The sequence below is a fragment of the Calonectris borealis genome, chromosome 5 (genome assembly GCF_964195595.1).
Source record: "Calonectris borealis chromosome 5, bCalBor7.hap1.2, whole genome shotgun sequence".
Taxonomy (NCBI): Eukaryota; Metazoa; Chordata; class Aves; order Procellariiformes; family Procellariidae; genus Calonectris; species Calonectris borealis.
This window is the reverse complement of record NC_134316.1, coordinates 1,681,945-1,707,210: the sequence shown is the minus strand read 5'-3', so window position 1 is coordinate 1,707,210 and position 25,266 is coordinate 1,681,945. Positions and strand designations below refer to the sequence as shown.

Below are 25,266 nucleotides of genomic sequence, written 5' to 3'. Positions count from 1 at the left end.
TATGACTCTGGGACACCCAAAAAACCAAAATGCAAACATACTTACATTTCCTCCACATAGCTGTGTAAATTGCCAAAGACCATATCAACGCATTCATTTTAAAAAGGCTTGTTTGCACTGTTTCCTTGAAGGAATTTGAAACTGTTCTTTCTCCCTTCCCTCTTAATGGCACTTTGGAATTAGTATGTCATTGTGCGGATCAAGGCCATTTGCATGAATATAAAATATTCAATTAATAAGAGACAGGAATATTTAATCATGACATTGAAATGCTAAGGACTGCATTAACATTTATTATGCTCTATAAAGGAAGGACCTCCAGCACTCTGCCTGCAACTGTTCTATAATAGCTCTTCGGAGCTCGATGTGGGTTTTTGGTCTCTTTCCTAAACCAATGCTAAAAGGCAGTATTAATGCAGATTAAGCTAAATTTCATAACCACTAAAGTAACACTCCAAGAGAGAGTGAAATTACTAGCTCTTGATTTAAAAAACTGGGAGAAACATTTTTTTTTCCATTTTCAATTAGCAGAGCTTAGATGGCAGAGAATTATGCAGGCGAGTCTTTCCATTACTGGCTTAGGCCACGATGAAGAGTTATGAGATGCCAAGTACTGCCCATCTCGGAGCACGAATGTACCAGAGAGACTGATAACTCCAGAAGGAGACAGCCATTTGGATACCACTAAATGAGTTCTTTTTCAGGGTTTCAAATATTTACATCACCTTCAGCCACTTGGTGTATCAGTTTGCTGCATTTCATCATGTACTTCAGATGAAGAACAACAGTGGCATATACAGATTCTTCATAGATACACAATTGCTTAATCACCTCACATACCTGTTCCAAGTAGCCAAATACTTAGATGCTATCTATTAGGGAAGATATTCAACAAAGATGAATCTGCCCTATCCTTATGGTTTAAGTCACCAAACAGAAGACATCAACACAGCAAGTATTTTCATTTGTATAATACAAAGAGTTGTCTGCCAAAAATCAAGTGATGCAGCCCTACCTAGTGCAGGTAATTCCCTAGCATGGACAATACGAAGGGAGGTTTATCCACATCCTCCCCCATCCCTGACCCACTCTTCCATGGCACGATCCTTTTCCAACAAAAGCCCCTGCTTCTGCCTTGGATGTTACCTGGGTAACACAAGGACATGGGCTAGCCAAGGACTCACTTTCAAAGAACAGAATCATCAACCCAAGATTCAGGTTATATGGGGAAATCTAACACTATCCCCAAACCCATCCAAAGTTTTATTTTGTTGGTTCTGGAGAGTCCCGACTTCTGCTGGGGCTGCATAAGGTTCTTGTAAGGATGCTCACTGCCTCAGAGGAAGGTCCCACCACTTCATAGGTTTGGACCCAAGCGTTGTAGTAAAGCCCATGGTTGCTGTCATTGACAGCAGGCGGTCAAGACACCTTGTCTGGACTCTGCATTGATACCGTATTTGGCATATACACGAAAACAGCAAAGAACAAAACCTACGTGAGAAAATTACAGAGGTCCTTCTGACTGTGAAAGCAGCTTCAGAGCCCAACTCCCTTCCTTCATTTGGGAAAGAAGATTCTCCAAGATAATGGGCCTAGAAAACAGGTTTCCCTCTTTATAGGCAAATATTAATGTATTATTATTTAGGTACTCTTAAATGTCTTTCCCAAAGAACTTCAACTCTGGGCAGTCCCTGTACAAGACATACTACTGAACAGAAGGTCAGAAGATCAAAGGAGCGAAATAACACACGCACATGCCTGTGGGACTTTAAATAAAGCTACGCTGAACCCCTGACAGCAGTTACCTAAGAAGGTGTGCAAAGGCCTTCCCTTTCTGACCACGGCAGTGCTCTGTTCTCCAAAAGCCCGATGATTGATTCTTTCATCTAACTTTATTAATTCATCTGCACAGTATCTAGGAGTTCTCTTTTTGACTGATGGCAAAACTGGACCCATACAACTGGACTGCGCAGAGTTTCTCCTAAGTTGCAAGGAAGTGAAATTCAATTGGAAGTGAAAGATATTACAGATTACTTTAAACTATATTTTTTAGAACAAAAAACTGATCTTGCTAATAACAGTAGGGCCCGGATAGTGCACTCAATATGTATCTTCACCAAAGAATCACCGAAATAAAAATAGGCAATAATATTTCAACCTTGGTCTTGATAAAAATAAGAGCATGTCTAAGAAAGGCTTTAGACAAGTGAAGAATCATTGGCTTCATTCTAATGAAAAGGTCTGTAAATACGGCTCTTGATTTCCCCAGTTTCTTATTAAAGAAGCAAACTGGACTGAGGTGTTCGTACCCATCGGTGAGATGAAAGTCTTAAGATGCTAGAACTCCTAATCCAGCAAGATGAAAAAACAAGTAGGGCTATTTATATGAACCAGCCTCTTCAAAAAGGGTATTGGGAACACAGCATCTACAATTGCCACTTTGAAAATTGGTAGAAAATATATGGACCACCTGACATCTTAGAGGGCACATAGAGAAATATATGGGAATGTCAGAACTGTCAAAACCAAAGTTGGTTAAGACCTTGCAAATGACAGCAAAACAGCAGCAAACACATCACGTGAAGCACGGAACTAACCTGTAATGCGGAAATTCTCACGGCCAGCCCTGGCCATACTAACGTATTGATGCCAGGCTCAATCTTTTAAACCAAACGCTTTAGCAGGATTTATTAGCTTTGGGAGCAGTGCCACTCTGCATCTGTCACCAGGCCATCAAAAGCCCAGCTGGATGAGAGATTTCTGTACCACGCTCACAGCACGACTCAAGCAGACCCTCAAAGAGCTTGGCTTATTTCATTCAGGGAAAAAAAACCCAAACTACGCTGTAAGAGGGCATTTTTCCTCAGTGTATTCAGGGATACAAACATCAGAGAGGGAGAAGAGTTGTTAAAACCAAAAGGCAAAAAATGCTTGCAAGAGAGTAAATGGTATAAAATAGTCATAAACCCAGGCTGAAAATCTGAAGATTTATAATCCTGACAGCAGTGGAATTTTGAGACAGCCTCTCAGCAGTAGTGGTAGAGGCAAAAAATCCTCTGCCTTGCTTTAAGATGCAGTTTGCTCAGCCCGCAAGGATAATTATATGAGAGGGGCTTGTTAAAAAGGTTGGCCAGGATATGCAAACCAGAGCTACCTTACATCAGTGCTAGTATCAGAGAGGTCCCCATCTGGATGTCAGTTCCATATGTGGTTACCTGTATGTTTACAGGCAGTCCCAGTGTAGCAAAACCGCTCATTCAGTTGAAGTCAAGCACCTGCCGAAGCCAGATTTATGCTACCATCATAACTCAACTGGTAATATCAGGAGTTTGAGGCCAGGAGGTTGGCTGCTTTTTGGATCACCAAACAGCTCTCTGAACTTCTGCTTCAGTTTCATGGTCTGAATGGAGTTACTGATTGAAAAGGTTTCTCCACTGCCTCCCACTTTCACACCAACCAACCCCAAATATTTATCACCAATTTTATTCTGGAAAAGGAACGACAGAACTAAAATTCAGTAGAAAAGCAGTTACATGAGGAAAACGGAGTCAGGAGAGACACCTTGTAACCCTCGCGCTGCTGTTAGCCTGCCAGCTGACTCCAGGTATGTGCTTCTGCTGCTCCTCCATCCCTGCTCTGCCTGCTCAGGCTGAGCTCCACAGGGAAGGCACCGTACCCCAGGGGCCAATACCGTTTACCATCTTCATTAATGACCTGAATGATGGCACAGAGCACAGCCTCAGCAAGCTTGCAGATGATACAAAATTGGAAAGGGTAGTTGATAGACCAGATGGGTCTGCTGCCATTCAGAAGGACCCGGACAGGCTGGAGAAATGGGCTGAGAAGAACCTCATGGAGTTCAACAAAGGGAAAATCAAAGTCCTGCAACTGGGGAGGAATAACCCCATGCACCAACATATGCTGGGGCCGACTGGCTGGAAAGCACTTGGCAGTGAAGGACCTGGGGGTCCCGGTGTACAACTTGAACATGACCCAGCAGTGTGGCAAAGACAGTCACCAGCCTCCTGGGCTGCGTCAGGCAGAGGTTGCCAGCAGGTCGAAGAAGGGCGCTTACATGGAGAAAGTCCAGCAAAGGCCCACAAAGATGACGAAGGGACTGGAGCATCTCTCATCTGCAGAGAGGCTGAGAGAGCTGGAACTGTTCAGCTTGGAGAAGAGAACGCTCAGGGAGATCTCATCAATGTGTATGAATACCTGAAGGGAGGGTGTAAAGGAGACGGAGCCAGGCTCTTCTCAGTGGCACCCAGGGAAAGGACAAGAGACAATGGACATGAAATGTCATCAAAACATACGAAAAAACTTTTTTAGTGCAAGGGTGATTGAACATTGAAACAGGTTGCCCAGACAGGTTTTGGAATGTCCACCCTCAGAGACAGTGAAAACCCACCTGGACACAACGCAGAGCAACCTGCTCTAACTGACCTGCTTTGAGCAGGGAGTATCTGCAGACATCCTCCAACCTCAACCACTCTGTGATTTATCCACAGCACGGCTCTACTGCGCACTAGAAACTGCACCAGGCTGGATTGCCCTGAGCAAGGCATCCCAGAAACACATCGTAGTTGCCTGGAAAAGTTCATCTTCCTGCATGGACATGCTGCACAGCTTTTTGCAGGAAACTGAAAAAATGGGAAATTCAGAAATCTTGAGTGTGACTTGGACCTAAACTGCATTGTATGAGCTCTCATACCTGAAAGATATTTTTTCCCAGGCAGATGCCTGAGCAAGGCAATGCATTTGGCAAACATCCAACTGACTTGTAAAATGACATACTAAAAAAATGGCAATACCAATATGAAATTGTTTTAAGTGCTTACCAATGCATAATCTGCAGGTAGACAAAATCTACTTTGATAATGGCTTTATAATTTGTGTTGTGTTAAGAACAAGCATTAGCATGGCTAAAGATTCCTGCATTTTGCTAGATCAAAATGTCTCCTAAGTGACAAAAATAGAAAGCAGCGCTGAAGAATTTATCCCTCAGACAAAACAGACATTGCTTTCCCGTTTCTAATACACAATGCATACATATTTTAACATTTACAGTTAGCATCCACAAATAGCAATACTACTGCAATTTGATATTATTTAAAAGCAGTTGCATATACTTCACAGGCACTAGACTGCCCAAGCACTTTGCCTTTATTTTTAAATTTGTTTAAATTGTTTTAAATTCTTTAAATTGTTTTAAATTGTTTTGCACGTGCCTTTGGGAGATGTCCCTGGGGGTCAGCCTGGAACAGTATCTGAGAGGGGGGAACTTCTCCATCCTTCCTGTACGGCAAGATCACCAAGACCCATGGCTCTGGGAGCTCCTGTGAGCACCAGGCACTGGCAGAGGACAGCACAGGAGGTGAACAGGCTGAATTTGCCCACAGCAAGCCATGCTAGGGTCACTGATGTGAAGCTGTTAGTACTCCGCAGCTACGAGGGATTCAGTTGGGAAGGGGACACACATTCCAACTTGTCCAGTGCCGAGGTGAAACCTGCCTCATGGAGTGCAGGAGTCATGAAGGTCAGTTCTGCATCTTCTTTCCATGCCAATCTAAAGAAGCTTTTTCTGTGCCCAGCGCTTCCACTCCACAGCCCATGCCCACTGGCTCACTGCCCCACCAGCAGCAACACCAAACCCGTTACTCCAGCAATCAGCATTACATGCTACAGGCTGTTAATTCCCTGGACTTCACTAGTTTACCCAGGATCATGCAAAGAAGCTTTCGGATTTCTCTTTTTTCAGCAGTGCCTGCCAGGGCCACCTTGGCCTCTGGCTCCAGGGGGCTGTGCTGCTCCACAGCTCCCAAACCGGGACACTTCCTCTGCTCACACCTTGGTCTCACCTACTTCCCCCTGTGTTCACCTCAGCCCTTTTCCTAGCCCTCACTGCCTCCCCTGGACATATCGCTGCCCACAGAGAGATGCAGGTACAGAGAGATGAGGTGCCTGATGCAGCTCTGAGGCAGCAGCAGATGCAATGCCAAGTCCCATGGGGCTTTCACAGTTGTAGGAAAGGGCTGATCAATCAGAAAGGGTTCATCAAGAGCCAGGAGAACCATTAAAGAATTTGGAAGTTTGCCTTAGAGAGACTTCAGGAGTTGCTCTATTTAGCGTATCAAAGAAGATTAAGGAAAGACCTGATCACAGTCTATACAAATCAGCATGTGAACACAACCTGCAGAGCAAACTCTCCCACATAACAGGGCAGGGAAGGACCATCACCTGTGTTGGACGGACAATCAGATCGCCTGACAGGAACTGCCCCTTTTTGCCCTCATAGCCCATTTTTTTATGCTCCTTAAGATTCAAAGCCTGAAGGCTGAAATTAGACAATTTCAGGACATAAGTAACAGGAAAATTTTACTGGGAGGGAGGCAAGTAGTTGCTGAAGCAGCAGAACCATGGATGTGATGGAGGCAAGAACATGAGCATGGTCCTGCAGCTTGGACCTTGGCCACCCTTGTCCCCAAACTCTGCTCTGACAGCAGCAAGGGGAGATACTCTCTGTGGGGGCAGCAAACTGGGCCACTCTCTGTCGTCCACCCTCTCACACCCCCCAGCACCTACCACCACTGTACTGGGGATGTCAGCAGGTTGGCCCTTGATGACTCCTTTTTGGACTGGTCTCTGTCAGGGGTGATTTTAAGTTGATTGGATGCATTTCTAAATAGGTAAAGTGGAACAGAAGAATAGACTTCATTACACAAGGGACTGGACTGCGTGATCACAGTCACCCCTCTCTGCCCTCATCAGCAGTTAAAAAAACAGCCTTGCGGTAAGCGTTCCTCAGGGACACTGCAAAGCGATTCCAGGCAGCTCCCGCACAGAAGTGACCATGGCAATGTTGTTATACAGCCCACACAAGACCTTTCTCTGAAAGCACCTCACACCTAAAACCTTTCCTGGGTATGTATTTCTCAAGTGAAAAGAACAGATTTAAAAACACACAAAAGCATGCCAAAACCATAATTTTCTCTCTGAGATTTCTGTAGTCTAACTAGTGCCCTGGTCTACACCACTAATTAAAACAGAAATGCACTTCAGGACTGGTTCTGGACAGGCAAATTGGTTTGTGCCCTGAGAGCGTACCAAGGAAGCATCACTGCACGCTCCCCTTGGCACGTATTCTTTACCTGAGCATCCACTAGCAGCTACAGTCAGAGCAAGGGCACTGCCCTACACGGACCTCTGCACTGACCCACAGCGAGGCCATTGTGTCCCTCTTAAAATACTGGCCTAAGACCTCCAGCTCTGTCACAGTCTCAGATCAGTCACTCAAACTGACCTGCAAGATGGGGTCAGTGTATTTCTTCTCTTCTTTCATTCAGCAAGGCTGGAAACCCTTTGGACCAGGAATTCACTTACTGACCTTTGTTCAGCATTTAGGACAAATCACCTTTACTACAAAAGAATAAAAGAATCAAAGGTTTGTGTAGCTCAGCGCCATGGCTCCAATGCTGGCCTAAGCAGGTATTTTGGAAAAAAAGACAAAAGTAGGAAAAATACAGAGGACTCTGCCGAAAACACTGTCCTCGTTTGCGCCCTTTTAGGTCAGGGACTTCTTCAGATGCATAAGTTTTGACATATTTGTTTCTTCTGAGGTGATTTCTCTTCCATGAATGGAAATACTGCAATACAAATAACACTGCTAGGAAATTACTATCACAGCAAAATTCAGTTTCTGTAAGACAGCCCTAATTATGAGCCACAAGATTTTTTCAACTCCTACGTTACTTTTGCATAACTTCTTGCAAAATCTTGGGACAGGTTATGACACTGTGAAGCCATCTCACCTCTCACGGAAATAACGTCAAACTCTATAACCACAGTGTGCTGTTTGCTACTAACAGGCATCATAAATCTGTCTCTCCTAAATAAAAATCAGACACGTTTCCTTGCAATCAATGGAGATTACTTAAAGTGATCACTTATGAAATACAAAAGATAAGGAAAGTTACAGATACAAATAAAATAAACTCTTACCAATAAATAAGGACAACAAGCGTATTTTAAAAGAACAGTAACAGGGGAAATTATTGTAATAGCTTACATCCGTTCTTGGGAATGGATACAGTAACAGCGTTAGAGAAAACAGTCAACAAATATTTATCTTTTGTGCTTGTAAAGATACTGAGTGGGGTATTCACTTTTTACAGTAATAACAAAAATATTTTCTGTTCAACAATGACTGTTTAACTAAGCAGATTATTAATGCTAATCACAGACAATGTTCAAGAATCTTTAAAGTCATTTTTGTGAGTAGTTTTTCAAAGCAGTTCCTTGGCTAATTACATAAACGTTTACCAAACGTTTACCTTGGCACCTTTAGGAAAGGACAGAGGAGTGGAGGTCTGGAGAAGCAGAGGCTGGGATTGAAAGGGGCAAGTTGAGGGCAAGTTGGATGCCCCTGAAAGCTCCAGAACAGTTAACGTGGCAGACCAGACAGGCAAAATGAGGCAGGCTGATAGTGATGGAGTTCGGATGGTAGCATTAATTACCAGGATGTTGTGAAATTGATTGGATTTTATAAAAACCAGACCTGAATAAGCCAAATGCCTTATAGAAACATCTCATGCCACAACTGCAATTATTAACCAAAGTAAAAATTCTCATATCAAGCATCTGAGGACACACAGAGAAAGGTGCTCCCAGTAACGACATGAAATTCTTATTGCTCCTGTATAAGCTAAGCACTGATCTCATTGGAGAATTGAGTACAGCTCTGATCATCTGCTTCAAAAACACGAACTCAGACACAAACCGGTCTAGAAGCAGGAGCAAAGTGACATTGGTTAGTGCTTCCAGCTGAGGCAAAGGCTGAGGCAAACTGTGACTGCTCTCTAGAGATACACCAGGGAGTATAGCTAAAGCAAGCTAAAGGGCAGGGCCAGCACAAGAACCAAGAGTTATAAATTAGCTCTGAATATATTTACACTGGAAACAAAAAGGCAGCATCTAATCACTAGAGAAGAAATATTGAGGAATACACTCCAGTAGCAACAGTATGGCAACAGGAAAAATAAGCAACTAGTTAAAAAATGAGCTCAGCTTATGACAATGGCGGGATAGGACTGAAAGCAACAGTTCAGGAGTCCTTTATGGTACATGTTCCTAAGGAAAGGTTATGGCTGATCCCAAGGGAAGATGCTGAAGGGTTAGCTCAAGTGCCTAAGAGGTGAACCTCAGATGCGCAGGCAGGAGAACTGAGACTAGGGGCAGGGACTGGCACTGTCGGTGTATCCACCACTGGAGACCATCTTTTATGAAAGGGCTGGAGACCCAGGATTCAATCTCCAAGTGGCCTCTGTAAAAGCAACAGGAAGATCTGAAGTCTGGAAAACCTGCCCTGCATGGGGAGATGAGAGAAGCTTTTCATATTCCACTTAACAGAGTGAAAGGATGTGACCTCTTCACCACCTGCATGGGCTGAAAGTTTCTGGCATTATACTGCTTTTCATTCCAGCTGAGAAAGGAAGCGTCTGGAAACTAAAGCGAAACAATTTCAGGTAGGAGGTAAAGTACACAGTTTTAACACTGAGGTGACGGTCATCGGAACAACTTGGTAAGGATTGTGGTTGGTTTCTTAATCCGATCAGAAATCATTCCACAGAAGGTGCTGAGCTCTCCTATAAGCCAATGGGTCCAACTGAAACTAAACGGGACAGTAATTTTTATGGCCTGCATGACAGTAAAATTCAGCCTGCATAGCCAAAACACTTCTCTTGTCTCGGGATCCATGAGAGCGGGTGTAACCGGCAGCAGAGCAGAGCGTGACGAGGAGCTTTCAAAATTCAAGACAAGCTTAGCTTAGCTGTGCTCCACACAACACATTTTCCTGAACCCTTGCTTGTGCTTGTGTTTTTCTAAGAATCACAGATGGGGGGGCATATTTAAATGCTAAACATTGTAAGCATTATGATAACTGTGTTTGCAGCATAAGTACGTTTCAGGCAGAGCTGTGTGCTGGCCAGAGACCCCTGCTCCAGAGCCGGGTGAAGCACTGAAGGCAGCTCCTGCCATCTCGTGGACACGGGCCCTCCGCCGTGCTGCTCCGGCATCACACATCAAACCAGCTTTGACAAAATGCAGTGCTTTTCCTCTTCGGTACCCCCCCTCTGGAAATGCTTGTCAGTCGAGCCTTTCCACCTGGATGCAGAAGAAAATACTCCCTCACGTGAGGATCCCTGCTACCAGTGCACGTACCACCTATGGCATCAGGGAGAAACGCACAATCTGTTTATGGATTTTGTGAGACTTTGCAAGCCCAGCAAGACTTGAAAGGAAATACTTGGCATTTAGAGGCTGATCCCTAGAGCTTAGCTATTTCTGCCTCTACACCTAAGAGTGTGGGACCGTTTGTGACAAAATCCAATTTTGAAAGGTTTTACGAAGTCGATAATCTCTAAGCAATAACACATTTTAAAGACTTTTCTTATACCTTACTTATGCAAAATGTTACAAAGATCGAAGAAACTGTCATTTTTTTATACATTATCCAAATGTATCTTTGTACAACAAATTATAAAGTACCTCCTTTTAGTTTAAAACAAGTATATTGATAATGTTTGAATAACACCACTAATTTGGTTTTAAATTTTTTAAAAAAATGCTTAGCCAAATTAGCATGTTAGCAGCTTAATACTGTAGCTGAAGACATTTAGATCATGAATAAGATCTCAACACACCAAACAAAACTGGTTCTGAGTCCGTACTGGATATGTTTCTACCATGGCAATGAATGGGCCTTGGAAATTCTAATTAGCATACTTAAAAGCAATTTTAGGCTTTAAGTGTTTTTGCTTATTCTGTAAGAAGTTACAAATTGCCACACTACCAAGTATCCCCTCCTGAGTCTGCTCCTAAGCCACTAAAACCTAGAGCTCTCAGAGTTTAGCAGGTGTTGAATCACAGCACATACATCTTCACAGGAAAGTAAACATTCCCTCGTTCTTACTTTCTTCTCCTTTCTGTCTTCTCTGTCTGGTTCTCAACATCATCTGAGCTAAAAACCACTTCTCCTTCAGGACCTCTCTGCTGTCTGTGGCAGTCATTGTTGGCACCCCACTGGTCCTGCCTTCGGTCCCCATTTACCTCTGCGCAACATCAATCTCATTCACCAGCCCCAATTCAGCTACCATTTCTGTGCTGATGGCTTGCAGATCAGACAGGAGATGGGCATCTACCTAATACTAGGACAAATGGATCAGAGGTGGGGTCTTTTCCCCCTGTCTGGTCACTATTCTTTTCCCCCCAAACTTGAGTTTCCTATCCTCTATCAACTGTGACTCACATGAGCCGATGAAACCAAAAGTCTGTGGCCAGGAGTACGGGCTGAGTGAGGGAAGGAATAGCAACTCGGCTGTAGAGACACAGCACACCAGCACATCTTGTTTCTTTATGAAACCAGCCAAAAACCTTTGTATCTCGACCATGGGGAAGCTGAAAGCGCTGCTAACCACCCTGACCAACACTGCCTCATTGCTTTCCTCAGTTCCATCCCATCCACCTACTGTCTTCTGGCTTATACATTGCTTACATGCCTCTAGAACACTTGTGTACAGTGCCTGGCATAAGCAGTTCTGACCTATGACTGTATGTTATAGCTGATGTATAAACAGAATTATAAAAATAAAACAAGTATGCTCTAGCGTTTCTGAGGAGGCATTCTCTCCTAACCCTGGTTTGCTGAGCAGATGTCCTGAAACAGGAGTATTTACAGTTTTTATAGCTCTTTAGCTTATCTGTCATGTAATCACAGCTATCCTGAGTACTCATCTAGAGGTCACATTTGTTCCTCTATCAGTATTCCTGTGATGATTCCCCAGAGAAAACTAGTGAAGCGATATACACCCCGCAAGTAACACCAAGAAGTACAACAACCCAGAAAAAGCAATTTCAAGGCTAAGGTAGAAACATGTTTCTTACCTCAGTGTGACCCTGCCATCAAATCAGTCTGTGCTCTTGCTTGGCTCTGAGATTCATGAAATGGTATTGCTGTTGGAGCACACCAAGGCCAGTAACACGGCTGTAAATGCTCCGGCCGAGGCAGGCTCCCTCTCGGGCATACGTAGGGAGGAATCCACTTAATCTAACTTCAGTTGTCTGCAGCACAGAACTTGTGCACCTGCATTGATCATCTCTACATAGCCAGTGGAAAGAAACAGGCATTTGGACATCTACTTTTAAGTGGCTTCACAGGCTACCTTTGCCTCTCCTTAGACTATAGAGGAAACCTAGGGAAATAGGCTCCGTGGGTGTCTCACTGACAACTTCTACCTGCAGGGACAGCCACAGCCTTAGAAAACTCATGCCCTTAGGAGACAAAAGATAAGGGTGAACAAAAAAGGGGGAAGAGAAAAGGAAGAGGGAGGAACCCCCTTTAATGTGAGCTGTGCAGGCTTGCACTTGCAGTGGGAAAGGGAACAAAGGTTTGTAAAAGGAAGTGTTGATGGGAAAGGTGTGAAAGGGTGAAACACTGAAGCAATCCAAACAGAAATTATCACATCAATCAATGAAGGAACATGCTACGGCCGTCGTACCAAACACAGAAATATAATCCTGGTACCACAGTGAAAACTACTGTGTTAGAAGTTGGATCGCACTGGTGGGCAAAATAGGGAAGTATAGGCCATTCCATGCACCACAAGATCCCTCTGACCTCAAAAAAATAAAAGCAGGAATTAGGAAGGGAAAAGGGTAGAGAACATAGCTGAAAGGTACTGAGAAGAGGAGCAAGGTCTGTATCATTAGGGAACAGATAGATACAGCTCTCTGACCTTTGCTATGCACCACGGAGGGACCACCCAGGGACATGGAGCTCCTCTTCCATCTTCCCTTCTGCATGCCCACTCCCACACACCCCATCACCTTCTTCCTGCTCTTTCAGCTTTTCTCTTTATCCTGAGACCGGCTGCACTATGCAGCATTAAAAGAACACGGCAAAAGAGCACAATCAGCTCTGGTCAGCCTGGGATTTCTTGTCCTAAAGAAGCTAAGCGCAGGAGTTAGGCATGTCCCAAATCAGGGAAATGAGACAGTCTCAAGAACCGGCTGTCATGGTTGATCTGCAGGCCCAGAGCATTCAGCTCTGTTGCCGTTTCCTGACAGTAGCATCAGGAAGCTGTAATTCTTTTTATCCTCTCTTTTTATTCCTTCGTAAGTGCTTTTTTCATCACAGCCCTGAGAGGTAATTATCACTGGAAACTTAGACTTAAACAGAACCAACCCCACCTTCCCTTTTAAGAGTTAGCTTAATAGATAAAATGGCTTCTACAAATATCCTGTTCAGAGGAATGAGGAATAATTTGGTATATCTGAAGGCTGACTGCATTTCTGTTCCAATCTGTTTGCAAGGTACTCTATCTGGTCCAGTCCTTTCTCTTGTCCGTATCCTAGTTATATCCCAGCTCTTCTCCACTTTTTCAGGTCTTCGCTCTTGTGACAAAGAAGGACATAATCTCAAACTCCTAAGCCTGTGAGTCTGATGCATAACCTGTCGATTATGAGACAATCAAAGTGCTCAGTGTGCCACTTGGCCACTCCTCAGTGCCTGTGCTTTGTCTCTTTCCTTTCTGCTCAGCATTGTGGTTTTTGTTCCTGGTCAGCCCACTGACCTTGTACTTCTGTCTCCTTGTCTTGGCATTTACCTTAAATTAGAGGTTTTTCAATCTCCTGGCATTCAACCCAGGGCCCTGATCATGCTTCTGCCTTTGATTCAACATGCCTTTGGCTCATCCGGCTTCTTCTTGCTCAGACCTCAGGTCCTAATTTTGCCTCGGCTACCTTTGGCCTCTGGTTTCAAACCTCTTCCTGCTCAGCCCCTAATCTTTGATCCCAACTGCCCACAGCTCGGCTGGGATTCCATATCAGGCCTCACACTTCCTCCCCAGGGATGCAGGGTATCTCACTGGCTTTATGGAACCAGTAAGCCAACCCCAGCCTGTCCTCCATGATGTCTTGCCAAAGCATGGCTCTGTTCTGTTTCTAGTTTTCTTTTGAGCTTCCTGAAAAGTATAACAAATACACTGCCAAATGACAGGGAAACAGTAGAGGAACTTTAAAAAAAATGAACAGGGGATATTAAGAGACTCTCATTAAAAAGCAGATTGCTCAGTGAAATAACAATGAGAAGGATGTGAATGGTTACTAAGGGAGATGGACCTGGCACTGCAATATCTGATACTGATATGCCAAGCAGAAGAATAAACAGGAACAAAAATACAAGCCCTAGAGAGAAGCAAAAAGCTCTGAGCACCATTGCTAAATCAGCAGGAGAAGAGTTCACAGAAATCCAATTAGCAAGGCCAGAAGCAGGCCAGAATGTCAATCAGCACATGAAACAGCCAGCGTAAGGATGGAATATAATAAACACGTCTAACCGCAATCTGAAATACAGGCAAGCAAAAGCAAAGCATGCATAGTAAGGACAGAAATGGTTGGCTACTCCGAAAGAGGAAAAAATGCTCTGAAATGCTTAAAATAAGGAATCCAGGAACAGCAGCAGGGGCATAGGAGTAAGTGAGCTGTATAAGGCACGTATGACAACAACCCATAGTCTAACCCATTACAATTGCACAAACTTAAACAAAGGTCTTGGGATAACTTCAGCAGCAAACTAATTCTTGTGCAGTCCAAGAGCATTCCTCACAGCTCCTGACAATTTCCCCTCATCTGAAGGAGCTGGACCTGTTCCAGACCTTTCACCAATCCTGGCCTCTCTTCAAGCTCCCCATGGTAGATAATCCTATGCCATCCTCACTCTCCCTCGGGCTTCTCTCACGTGTGCCAGAAGACCTAGATTTATTTCACATATTACTTAGCTAACCAATTGTGTTGCTTCCACGCATCTTTCCTCCAGAAGCCAATTCTAGTAGTCAAAGGCAGGGATGCAAAATAACACCCACACCTGCTAGGCCAGATCTTCTCTTAGAAGAGTGGTACGATCATTAAAACAACAAATCTCTCCACAAGACTGAGTAACAGATTTTTGCTAATAGCACAGTGAGACAGATTCCCAATGGGCACTAATTGAGATCACCTTCTCAGCTCGTGTTGACATTCTTTCCAGCAGCTGCAGAACTAGACCAGTAGCTTTAAATCTGATTGTTGATTTTGAAAAAAGAGAAAAGCACCACTTCAGTCAGCTAGTTCAACAGCTTCATCCATCTTTCCTGAAGGGTTTATAACTGAAGCACATTTCTGAAAGTCTTTTTTTCTTTAAATGTAAATCCAAATGGTCTGATGGTATGGTGAAAAGATCCACAAACATTGCCAGCATTCCATCTAGAAAGTCTTCTGAGAAGGCAATATAAAACCAAACCCACTTCTTTCTTCTCTTTTTTTCATTTCATCATTTGCACCTACTGCAGAATATTCTCAAGAACAACATGTTAGCATATTGGTTAATGCAGCCCATGTCATTCAAGCTTTCAGTCCATTATTTGCCTGAATATCTCTTCAGTCATGAATAAAGCTTGAATAAAGGGCAAATCTTTCACAGCAAAACAAATTAGTTTCACTAACACATTTGCATTCCAACCAAAATTACTAAATAAGCATGAACAAGATGAATGCAAATGAATTCATTGTTAATAAAATGAGAGCAAAATTTATGCACCGAATAATAAATTCCATATATCCACTGCTGAATAGTACTGCCTGCAAAGTCCTCTTATGGTGCCTGCCTAGTGATATACAGCTGTCAAATCTCACATCAAGTTTCACTGATCATAAGGTGACACACGGCTCTTAAATGACTGCAACTGCTCTATTAAAATGGTGTTCATACAGTAATCTCACTTGCTATTCTATATGAAACAGAAGAAAGGCTAAAAGGGACATATGGTGACATGCTGCAGCAAGACAACATACTGGTAACAAGCAGCACAAGGTTGGCTTCCAGTGTGGCCTCTACTTGTCAAAAGATTTTGTTTGATAAAAAGCTGACTGGGATTCCAGCTGTGGAGAGGAGGCCTGAAGGACCAACGTGAAAAGCATTGGCAGAAGTTATTGTCCTGGTTTTGGCTGGGATGGAGTTGATTTTCTTCCTATTAACTGGTATAGTGCTGTGTTTTGGATGTAGTGTGAGAATAATGTTGATGACACGCTGATGTTTTGGTTGTTGCTAGGTATTGTTTACGCTAGTCAAGGACTTTTCATCTTCCCATGCCCTGCCAGATGTGCAGGGGGCTGGGAGGGAGCGTGGCCAGGGCGGCTGGCCCAGCTGGCCAATGGGCTATTCCATACCATATGACATCATGCTCAGCATATAAGGCTGGGTGAAGAAGAAGGAGGGGGGGCCTTCGGAGTGATGGCGTTTGTCTTCCCAAGTCACCGTGACGCGTGATGGAGCCCTGCTGTCCTGGGGATGGCTGAATACCCGCCTGCCGATGGGAAGTGGTGAATGAATTCCTTGTTTTGCTTTGCTTCCGTGTGCGGCTTTTGCTTTCCCTGTTAAACTGTCTTTATCTCAACCCACCAGTTTTCTCACTTTTATCCTTCCGATTCTCTCCCCCATCCCACCCGGCGGGGGGGTGACCGAGCGGCTGGGTGGTGCTCAGTGGCTGCCTGGGGTTAAACCACGACAGTTATTCAGAGTCTAATGGGAAACTTAATGCTGTCAAACCCTCACGGTGTTACCGATTCTGACGCAAAGCCATTACCTTTTATGGCACTTGTCTATCCCAGATCTGACTTTAGAGAACAATGTTCAAGTCTTATTTCAAAGTAATCTGTCAATTAGAATTACATTTTCCAAAGAGATATATGGGCCAAAGAAAGTTCTTTCAAAAGATTCTCTTCACATTGGCTCCTCTTCTCACTGTTTTAATTTTAGAGTTAGGTACAATTCGAGACGGCCATATACACCGTGTGTACCTGAAATAATGAGTAACTACATTTAGGAGGAACAGTGTCATACAGCCTTGGCTTAGTATTCATTAGGGACACTGTGACATTATCAATGTGAGATCACAGTTCTAGATTCCTTTGCTTAGAAGCTGTTTTCAGGAGTCAGCATAGCATGGAGCGGAACTGCTATACATGTAAATCTCATTTACTATCTATAAAGTCCATTAGAAGAATGAACCATTGTGAAAATATAACAATGAAAAAGAAACAGTAAGAATTAAGGGGTTACTGCAAACTCTGAATTTTAATGATAGAATATCTTTTAAGAGTGAGAAAAAAAAACTAGAAAAGCAGTAGAGAGCTGAAGACTAAGACTGCAAAGGAAGATATGTCAAGTTTTGTTTAGGACAAAACCACAGGGAGGACTTAGAGCAAATACTAAGAAATGGTATAGCTGATTTTGGTGGAGGGGAGGGGACAAACAGAGAGGGACTGGAAAACTTCCAAATAAGAAAAGGTTCCTGCACAGAACATGAAGCTTAAGCCAAGAACTTTCCTGTGTGCACAGCTTTACAGAGGCTTACTACACTGAGTACACAGGTGCATGCACAAGCTGCTCCAGGGTAAGCACAACTGAATTTACATGCATTAGCTGCTCCACAGAACTGCCTCTGCATATCCTGACCCCACTCCCTCAACACAAAAGGAACTATCATTTTTTCCACTGGATATGAACATCCCTGTTTTGGGAAGCAAATTGTTCACAGTGATTTGATGTGCCAGTTTTTAAAAAATGTTAGCACCTGCTCATAAATCCAGTGCTTTTCCAAACAAACAATATCCAGATCTCTCAAACATAACAAGTATTGTACTCCTGGCTAAGGAAAATCTCAAAGGTACATTGGAAATCACAGACCAACAAACCTCATTTATGCATAAACTATTTCTGATTTGTGAAAATCACCCAGCTTATTTAGATAAGAAATATGCATTATGACCTTTGCAAACTAAATCATCCCTCTGTCACATATCAGAATGAATAAGACACCAGAGACAAAACTGAATCCCTAGAGGCTTCTGAAAAACTCTTTACAAAAAGCAATTAAGGAACCAAAGTTATCAAAGGTAGTAATCAGTCTTGTATTAAAAGGTAGGTCCAGATTCAAAACACATTAGTCAATTTTCATGATGTCAGATGCTTGAGGAGTGACATTTCATTTCATTTATTCATTAAATTCATTTAATTATTTTTTTGATATCCCTAAACCACAGCCTCCTTTTCCACTCCCTCTTCCCTTCCCCTGAGCTGCTGGCTGAGAACATAAGTAATATTACACCATTCAAAGAGGCAAAAGGATAAAATAAAATAAAATCTGATGGCAGCAACCCATTGTCACCTAAAGAAGAGTGTGGTGGTGTTTTGTCAGTGACAGGTAGTGCTTTCACTAAGAAGTGTTTGTATAGAAAATCAGTATTTGTTTACTGCTCAACTGACAGACATACAGATTCACAAAAGACACTTCAGCTTTTTTTGTTTATAAACCACCTGCTGCTGTGAATAGCTATTCAGTTATCATTTGTTTCTACACCACCTTCCTGATGGAATATCAGCAGAACTTTTCAGAAAAACCAATACACATATTTGAAAACTGGGTAATTCCAAACTGTGCTAGATTAAACTTAAAAAAAAATTAAAAATAAACTTATTAGACATTTTGCAAGAAGTTGCACTTAGAAGACAAATCAGATTGTTCTGATATCAAAATCTGGAATGGCTTCTTAAATCTGGTTCATGTTTCCAGTAATGACAAGCAAGCCCTTGCAGAAGCCCCATTTTAGCCAAGCTGAACATGATCCTGTCAAAGGAATGCCATTGGAAACCACAGCATTACGAGCTGTACGAGGCAGCAGTGTGCTGGTGGAAGCTGTTGTTCTTCTTTCTTATTTTCCTTCAAGGGAACAGTAGTGTTATGCACATCCTTACAAATAAATTCACTGCGTTGAAGAGCATTTAAGAGATCAAAAACTTGTATGACAGAGGCCCCTCAACAACATAGAGCCTACTCATATATAAGATTTAATTCTCTCAGTTTTGGAAGGTTCTTCAGAATTTGTCCAAAGACATCCTCTGAGTCTGACAGGCGGACAGCAATGACATGCTGATGAAGAAACAGTCGAGGAAATGCTCTGTCAGACAGCTATAACCTCACTACTTTGAGACTAGTATACGAAGTAGAAGCACTGGGACAGTGCTTGCATCGAAGGATGGGAAGAAAGAAAAAAAAAGACGAGACAAAGTATTTAGCAAAAGGCCCCTCCTTGTCCAACAGCACAAGTTCCACCAGAGTTCTTGGGGTGATCATGTTTACATCAGTATATTACATTTAGAGCAAGGGCAAGTAAAGAAGCCCATAGGCGAGTGCACTTCAATTAATCAACATCATTTAAGTGAAACTTCAAATCTGATCTAACTTAGTTAATTTATAGGAAGGCCTTTATCTAGGAAGTCTGACCAATATTCAAACTAGCTGACTGTTAGCCACGACAGAGAGAGGATACAGGTATTGCTAGGGGTTCAGGAACCTGAAATGTTCTTAAAATTATTTGTTAAATGAGACCTTTAAATCTGAAACAAAAGATACATGCTAAAAGAACATCCTCAGAGAGCTGTCTCCAGTTGCAGGCTTTGGACTGGATCCAACTTGAGACACCTTACCGGTGACCCACTCTCAACAGGAAAGGCTCACATCTTTCTGAAAACTGAAACCTGTAATGGTTCTCACAACCAAGGACAGGAACAACTGAAAATCATCTGATGCTTTCACAAGTCTCGGACAACAATTATTCTGGTTGTCTAAAATATGTTCTGCAGCAGAGCTCCACGCGGCTCTGTTCTGATGCCAGTTTGACTGAAGTTTGACTGAGCAAGGCCTCAGCCTGCGATACATAGTCAATGTGTGAAAAGTTGTGTAGAAGTTGTGCTTAGAGTACTCCACAGATTTCCACTCTTCATTCTAATGGTATGACTGGTTAAACTTATGCTTAACTATGCTGACTAGTCCCATTAATTTATTAATTCTGGCTGGTGTTGAGAAGAGCAGCTAGTAAATGAGTTTTGTGGAAAGTTAGCTGAGAACACAAAGCTTGCTTTATTTGGGAGAGAAGGAAGAGAAAGTTCCTTATCTTTGGAAAATGGAGTACAAAATACTGCAGAGATTTCTCCCAGCAGAGAGCACACATAGACATGAGCGAGTCTGATGATCCAAAGGCATTCAAGAAGCACAACAGCAAGTGGGCTGAAATGCAGAACTCCCTCCACTATGCTTCTTTCACACAGAATACCCATGTTTTCAAGTGTTGCTCCCAGAGGTCTTTGAGCGTTTGAAATGCTTAAGGCAAACCCTCAGGCTGGAGGGAATCCTCAGTCACAGTCAGCAGGCTGGGAAAAAATGTCACCATCTGCCTCCACTGATGAAGGCAGACTCTTGTGCTTACAGACGTGATGTCCTTCCTGAGCTTGGCACTGCAGCCCTTAGCCACTGCAGGACTTGGTGCCCTTTACCACCGAAGCAGAAGGTCAGCCATGTATTTTCCAAGACAGCAGGTGGCAAGGAACAACCTTTTTCTACGGGAGGATGGCATCCAATTATCACCATCAAGATTTCTTCTGGTAACTGCAGCAAGTGACTGGCATAGGCTATAGCTTCTCTAATGTAAGTAAAAACATACATGTCTCAAAAATTTCCTTTAAGGTCATCAGAAAAGCTGTAAGAAACCTCCCCATCCCCACTTTGAGGAGGGAAGACCAAACTGCTGTGGCCAAGACCAGAGTGGTGCAGGAGCAGAGGCAGAACGAAGAACCAGCCTGAATGAAGACTTGGCCACATTCCCCAGACCCCGCTGTGCCTGCAGCTCGACCATCTCTATTGACTCCAGCAGGTCTCACAAGTAATTGCGACTTTTAATAATCAGGCTCTCAGAAAACTGAATATTCCCTGTTAGAGTCTGCCCATGAAAATGTTGCTTTAGGACATTTGCTGAGCTCTGTCAGAAGCAGACGGGAGACAGCACAAAGTTCTCACAAGGGAATACTTGCCTGCCTAACCACAAGATCATTTGTCTTGAGGACACTGACTGTTAATTCACTGAATACCTTCCAACTCCCTGGAAACTGAAGCAAGCTCAGGTAAAGTTTCCACAGCTAATAGCTTTACTATAATTGATTCATTCCACTGCCCCAAGATCATCCTACAAAAGAAACAGGAAAGTAAAACAGGCTAGAGTTCTGAGATGCAATAAAGTCCATCAGTAATCTGCAGCAGGAGAAGGTTTAATTAGGTTTAATGAAGATTATTCTGTATTTCTGGATTTTAAAGCCAGTAATAAACCATCCTGTATATACCTATATGTATACATATATGAAATATATGAGTATCTGGTTCTGCCTCCCCCCCTAAACAAAGGAAGCAGTAGGGGTTTTTTTCAGCCATACAAATAACTGATTTAAGATCTCAATAATCTGAATGAAGGATAAACTGAATGATAAAAAAGTACGGAAAATTAAGAAAACAATTAGCTTTCTCCCAGAAATGGGAGTATGCCTTTCATAAAAAAACGGGTAAAGCTCAGTAAGGGTATTGCCAGTAAGTTACACAACAGTTAGCTAGGCAGATGTGTAGATATGACCAATGTAATTACTAAGCTACCAGAAAAATAGCTCCAGAAAGGAAAGGAGCAATAAAGACTACGCTTCTTCAGAGCTTCACAATAACTACAGGAATACAGAATGGAAACCCTGAGGGCAAGACGACATTTCTTTAATTATCAACAGTAATCTATCTTGGCTAAATAGGATACAGTAAAAGATACTTAATTTTAAACAAGCTCCCTCCCTTTACTCTATTTCTCCCACTGGAACCTTGTTTTGGGAACACAGGACATTTGGCATTGTCTCATGGGTGCTGCAGGTGACGAAGGACTAACAGCAGCTGTTCGTCCCCTTGGTCTTTCATTCGTTAGGCATCTCTCCAGGACAAAAACATTACACAGAAGAGTGACTGCCAGACTGCAATAAGGTAAAACCACTCAGAGGACTCCAGACATTTATTCTTATGCCTCTACACTTATTATACATATATATAATTTGCAGGACTGCTTCATTGACAGTACCTGTTAAAAGGACCCAAAAAAAGAGAAAACCTTAAGTAATTCAATGAAAAAAAACATGAAAAAGCATGCACCCCTTAGCCAAACAGCAGGCAAGTTGGGTTTTTTTCAATTTAACCACACACTACAGATCTGTCTCTGAGGTTACTGGACCTACATGCAATCTACAACACAGACTTTCTGGCTCATATTTTTGCAGCTGCTGCCAAAATAGCTTATACGAGACCAGTCAGGAGAATGACATTTTAGATTTGCACGTGTGGCATTTCTTTCCATACAAGTATTTATGATCGTGGTGGTTGCTGAACCAGCTCTAAGGGGTCCACAGCAAGCAACTTACAGAAGCAGGTCTATTGATTGCATACTTTACCTAAGCTCACACGGCTCTAAGCCTTGAGTTCAGCAGCGTGGATTGCATCTCCACTGGAAACTAAAGAGGCAGAAAGTCTGAAAAAACTATCTTGGAAATCCCTTTATAATGCAATCATGATCTGTCCCGTGATGAATCCTTTTTTCCAGGGAGACTGTCATTGGCATCAGCAGTCTGCCCAAAGAGATGCCAATTTTCAGGTCCTTTCTTGTAATTGCTGAGATTGAAATAGATGCATTCTAATTAGTGAAACAGGTATGTCTCCTTTTAAGCCCACAGCACAAAGACCTGATAAAACTATCAAGTAGCCGTCACTGGGAGGTGTGGCATTGAGCTAAAGAACTTCCACTTTTTGCCTCCAGAGGTATCTGCTCTCCCGCAGAATAAGCTCTCCTGTGTACACAGCTGCTGTTCCAACTACACGCAGTACCTGAACTCACACTACCCAATGAAAATCAAACTATTCCACTCATTCTTTTTACCTTAACAGCTTTCTGTACGTAGTCTGGACTATTCCTTCTTCTCTATACAATCAACCTCTTCTCTCCATTATGGAACAAAGAATCAGTAAACAAGCTTAAAAATTATTCAAGAGATGCTATTCAGGAAGCTCCACTGGCGTCTGGTAGTATGTACAAAAGGGGACTTGCTTTGCCCTGTTAACAAAGTTTATAGTAAGTATGGGCATCTACAACTTTCTAAACTACACCCCCAAATCTCACAAACCTATCTTTTTTTAGTAGAAAGAAGGAACTACCACTCACTCAACTTTCTGTGGATCCTACTTTTTTTTTTGTCCTGAAAGGAAGAAAAAGTATGATGGCTTCTGCAAGTAACTGGAACAAAACAAATTTTCTTTGCTTTTGATTACTTCGGCAAAAGCTGATCTTATAAGTATTTAAGAAACTATGCTAGCACTAAGATATCATTAGAGATAAGGACTAAATTTGGGTTGAACGGGTTTTTTTGCTTTTTAAGAGGAGCTGAACCATTACAGTGCAATACACACCATTAGAAACTGATATTACAGTGTATTAAACAGATTGCTCTACTACTTTTGGCTTACCAGTGCTGTGCTAGCCAGGCTGAGACCACACCAGCTGTATGGACAGTCAATTATATATAAACCACAATAAGACATGTAACAACTAATGTAAAATGTAAAAAAAAGCTTTTTCTTGCCATTCTTGTTTTTTCATGCTTTTTCATGCTCTTCTTTTGTTTTCCCCATTGCCCTCCCCACCAACGGGACTACTAGCTGCAGTACTTCCCGCAGAGCACCCAGCTCCATGAACGGCTGCAGAAGGAACAGTGCAGGGAGCCAAGGCCAGCGGCAGACACCAGAAGAGCTAGCCCAGCTTGTAGAGCCCCCTTCTGTGACTGAATGCCTTCTGAAACGCTTGCTTTCAGCCTCCGAGTGTCCATACACCGCTGTGTAACAGGCAGTACTTGCCCAGCTTATTCACTCACAGATTTTAATCTCTGTAGCAGATATTCTTTCTCTTCTTTAACTGGGGGAACAGCTCAGAAGCACGTGAAACCCTCACTAAGAGGCTTCAAGGCCACATAACCTGTTCTCACAAAACATGCTTCTCACTGAACGATTTTCTTTATACCTCATGACCCCACTCCCCCAAAACACACCTACCTTTGAGTCTTAACACTGACAACTGTGTACCTGGGTTCTTCTCCTCCACATATGAATTCTTAGAAATTTTGGGTAGCAGCAAGCACAGGATCATTGTCTGCTATATAATCTGGGCTACTAATTAGCATATGCATTTCCTGTAAGAAGCCCAAAGACTTTAATTACCCAAAAGAAATTAAGTTGCAAAATACCAAATAGAACCCCAAAATATCCAGCATAACTTACTTTTTTTTTTTCCCCAAATGTAGCTATTCTTTATTAATAGGCATTTGGTCAATTACAGTAAACACTGAGGTAATTTCTTACCCAAAACTGAATTTCTAAGCCTACCTACTTGGACTAATCTAAGTGTCAGGCACACCTGATTCCACAAGCTATTCACTGTGCCTTCTCGTTAGCTGGGAGAGCCAGGCTGCTGGGTAAAGCTGCTTATTTCTGTTATATGTATTATGCAAGTAACTTCCCTCCTCTCCCACTTGAAATATGAAACTCTACCGCTCTACCTTTTGGCCAAGACAGAGACAATAGCTTTTCTATGCTTTCAGAGCTCTAATTACAACCCCCATTTAACCTAACGGTTATTGACTGGATTTATTGTTGCCTTTTAAAAAACCTACACGTAGTTACAGCTCGGGATCACTTTGCAGGCCAGGTCCTAGAAGTCTTGATACTGCTAAAATGTGCCAGCCAACTCTTTACACCCATTTCCTCTGCTTTTACTTTACCTGAACGCAGGAGCAAGGAGCACACGTGCCTCCCTGGCTGCGCCCCGGTTGCTGTTCCACCCTGCAGGCTCTGGCCCCGCTCTCTGAAGCACTGGGGCACTCCAGCTCATTTCCAGCACCCTATTCCAGGTCACCTGGGCCGACCCTGGGTCACCTGGGTCTGTCACCCTTCCCTGGCGGGCTCGTCCTCCTGACACTGACGGTGCCGCACTAACGGACACAATGGACGCCGGCTGGCGGCTTTAGGGGCCCTTCGCGAGAGGCGCCGTGCGGCAGAGCCCCCGCCGCCCAGCTCGCCCTCCTCTCGCCGGGAAACCTCCCCCGACCGCCCCTGTGAGCGCCAGCCCCGCAGAGGCGCTGCTGCAGCCACCCCCCATTCCCTCCCGCCCGGCGAGCCCCTCAGCCGCCAACGGCCGCCCGCACCTCAGCGGCGGCAGAGCCACGCCCACCGCGCGGGGCGGACTGAACCACCCCGGGGGGGGGGGGAGGAGCTG

At 43.3% G+C, this 25,266-nt stretch overlaps 1 long non-coding RNA gene across 2 annotated transcripts; it reads right to left on the bottom strand.

The window, feature by feature from the left end:
* Positions 1-7,487: 7,487 nt before the first annotated feature.
* Positions 7,488-25,078, bottom strand: LOC142082563 (uncharacterized). 2 transcript variants are annotated; one of them, XR_012673747.1, is made up of 3 exons: positions 24,773-25,078; positions 24,048-24,184; positions 7,488-10,161 (listed from the first exon to the last, which is right to left on the bottom strand). It is a non-coding gene; the product is annotated as an uncharacterized LOC142082563 (long non-coding RNA). The 2 variants fall into 2 exon arrangements; XR_012673748.1 differs by lacking the exon at positions 7,488-10,161 and adding an exon at positions 17,948-22,032 and having other exon boundaries at positions 22,400-24,184.
* Positions 25,079-25,266: the final 188 nt, after the last annotated feature.